Raw genomic sequence first — 3,839 nt, 5'->3', positions numbered from 1 at the left:
GACTGAGCCCAACCTCCCGAAACAACAGAGGTCACGTGACTCTCCCAAGAGGATTTGCAAGATGAATGTATTCCCAAGAAACTATGATCACAATGCATGCACTGTATACATTATAGCACATTTGGAAATTGTTTGGAAGGGAGTGAGAATGTTTATTTCTTCCCTGATCAGTTGTTATTTTAGAGGGCAATTATCTGTAACCAAATGAAATGTTACTGCATCTGCTACAATACAGAAACAATTCATCCTCTCACTGTCTCTCTTTATTTCTTTGTTTTGTTATTGCTACCAATCTTTGGTTATCGTGACATGACTTTAGATTTTTAATGACATAAAATAAACCTTAGCACTATTGCACACGAATGTTCAACCCCAGTTTTGAAATGTAGTCCACAAGACGAAGTTGAAATCCATTTTTTGTGGAAAAAAAATGTGAACAATGGAGCTTTTTTTTCTTTTTCCTTTCTCCTAAAATGGATTATGTGCTAGCTAGCCCCACAGCAAGCTCTGACACACTTAATGGGCAGCACAGTTCTCGAGTCGCACGTAACTCGAAACCTGGTTCCTTTCAATTCATTTTATTGGCACTGCAAACTCTTGGTCAGGCTCTTCAAGAACCTTAGTTTCAAACATCCTCACTCTCTGTAGTTATTCTGGCATTATTTCACTTGCAAAGACATATTTATGACCTTTCAGATGGGTACTTATTAAAAAATAAAATTATATATACCGGTGTGTATATATATATATATATAAATAAATGGCTGGCACTGAATGAGTTAATTAAATGAACTGTAATGTGTTCCAGGAACAAACAGTAGTGGTCCATAGTGTCAAATGATACATTGACATAAAATAACCATGATAATAACAATAATAATACTAATAACAACTGTATTAGCAGCTTTTCAGTCCTTCTTTCTGGGTCCAGTAGAAACAATTGTTGAATATGTATCGCTCTGATCTTATTTTCTCCGGCAACAGGAAAGAGAGAAGTGGAACAGATTTCCAGCTCCCACAGATGCACATTAGGTCACCCAGGCATTTCCAGCCAACACTTATTTACACTCAAACATAAGTTTTTTTGCTTGCTTGCGAGCCTTCCGAAATCCCAGAGGAACTTGAAACACTCAAATTCATTCCACTAAACAGTTGCCACGGCAACACCCACACAGTAACACAATCTGACAGTTGGAAGAGCTCAATCTGAACCTGACAGAGGACAGAGCCGCTACCTCAACCAACTCAGCATGCCCCGCTCCCTTCCCAACCAATGTGTCACATTCAACACTTTTTCTTTTGTCAAAACTTCATAACAGACAGTAAATACTCATCTGAATAATATTCTGCTTTTGGATGTTAACGTGTGGTATATAATTCACGAGCACTTGATTATAACAGCATACAGCTATAAGATAAAAACAACCCACCCGCCCTCACCCGACCCCCTTTCCAAAAGAAGCTGCTTTCACGGATGTTGGTGTGAAGGGTAAGTACGGAGTTTCATGAGTCTGTCAGGGTACCAGCTGTTACGCAAATACTGTATGTGTGCGAGGCTGCGGAAGCCCACAGTAACATGTAAATCAGGCAGTTGTGTGAATTAAGAGTGGTGATTTTGTTCAATTATCTTTTTTTGTTTCTCACAATATAACACAATCAACATAACAATAATATCATAGGAAGAGAATGTGGAGGTGTGATGAGAAAACCTCATGATGAATTTGCAGACAAAGATAAAAATAAACTGCATACATCGTGACTGTACAGTACAATGAAAGAAATAACGAAGAAAGATAAAGTGTCTGTTACAGCATGTATGGTCGGAGGGTGCGACGTTTATTCAGTTTCGTTTGTGAAACATGTTCTGAGCTTCGATTATGTTCGTGTAGTCGACGGAGCTGAACTTCAGCCTGTACCTTAGGGAAAATTGACAGAGTTGAATATGAAACATTGAGAGGTGTCACAAATTATCAGGGTTTCGGAGGGTTAACTTTTAAAATTTACACTTACTAGTTGCCTGTTATAAAATGTATTGAGTAACATAATCCAAGAACCATAATAAGTGGTGTAACTTCAATACTGTCAATTTCCTTCGGATTACCAAATATGTTTTAAAAAAATTCAAACAAACAAAAAAAAAAAATCCAAAGCACTGGAACTGTGAAGCAGAGCAGACATGCTAACCACTAGTGCACTATGCTGCAGAGATGGATGGATGAACTGAAGGCGACTCTTCACATATCTAGAGAGTACAGTTGCTTGACAGCTAGATAAATTCCATTTCAAACACTTGCTGAGTTGCATAACAGGAGCTGTTTTTAGAAGATCAGACAGACAGATACATAGATAGATGGATAGATAACTTTGTCTCAAGAGGGAAAGTACTTTTGATAGCTTCATGTTTTTCAAACCTTTCCACATGACTATTGTTTGTTTTGAAGGTCAAAAAGGAGCTAGATTCAATCCTCCCTGTCTCATACACTCATACACACATGGGCACATGCGTATACATGTAACAGGGCCAGTAAAAAAAAATAAAAATAAAAATAACCTCAAATACTTACTGTGTTGCATTATAATTACATAAAATCTGTGAAATGATGAATACCTGACGTGTTCCATATAGATACACGCGTACACATGCACACGTTCGTAACTTTGAAACGATGATACGTGACGTCAACAGCATCCATCCATCCATCTATATATATATATAGCTGTGGATGATTCATGATTCATGACGGGAATAGTGAAGAATTTACTCCAAGGTGTTCTGTCTGCAACAGTCTCATATGGTAACAAGCAGTCCACATTAATTTCACACGCTCACACGTTTCTTCGTAAATGATATTTAAAATGAATGAATAAATCTTCCAGAGAATATGTTCCATAACAGCCATCATCCATTTCCTTTGAGTCACTTTCCAAACTGACCGTGCTAAAACCAATGCGTACCATTCCAGGGAACTGTGTAATTTAATCGTCGGCCAACAAAAAAATTACACTTGAGTCGACTATTGAGCTATAGTGTGCGCAGTTATCCACTTAACTCGGGGAAATCTGCCAACAGTAAAGAGTGGACGATTGTCGACTCAACTGTACCACCTCCCTCCCAGCATTAAAAATGTAATGCTGCAAAATAATCCACATTTTTGCTTAATGTACCTGTTCATCTAACGACATGTTTTTGTTCTGTCACTGTTACAGAACACAGTTTTATACATACAGTTATCCCTAGTCACTTTGCGCTTCATGTTTTGCGGTTTCAGTGCTTAATTAATAAATTATAACTGCCCAACGACAAAATGCATCTGATTAACAGGTGCAATAGCTAAATTCACCGACGAGTTTCGATCGTCTTCTTCATCACACAGCAGTGGGTTATAGTCCATAAATTATGCTAAATAAGGAAAAGAAGCTGTCCCACAGTAGAATGTCAATACAGAATCATCCATTTCCGTGACCGCACCAATTTGAAGTATTTAAAAAAAACTCTGATCACTACAACAAAAGTAGAGCAAATCTGGTTTTGTTTCACATTAGCAAACCTCAAAGTGCATTGTGAACTTAGTGTTCCACACTTCCAGGCAAAGCTGTGTGTGGGTACAGTGGCGGGATGAGCTTGATGGCACCTTTTTATGTGTCCAAATTTAAAAGTCCTGCTTTGCTATGAAGAGGATTGCTGTTGTTGTCGTCCACACCCCCAAAACTTTCAATCCTCTTGAAGAAAAGAGCATGCTACATTTGCTTTAATATGTTGATGCAGCTGAACAGTGTTCGCCAGTTACAAGCCTGAGTTCTGTATGGAGTAATTGAGCCATTTGCGTCTCCAATACTTC

This window comes from Hippocampus comes, unplaced genomic scaffold (genome assembly GCF_001891065.2).
Source record: "Hippocampus comes isolate QL1 unplaced genomic scaffold, H_comes_QL1_v1.1 scaffold2, whole genome shotgun sequence".
Taxonomy (NCBI): domain Eukaryota; kingdom Metazoa; phylum Chordata; class Actinopteri; order Syngnathiformes; family Syngnathidae; genus Hippocampus; species Hippocampus comes.
Note: the sequence above shows the minus strand (reverse complement) of the source record.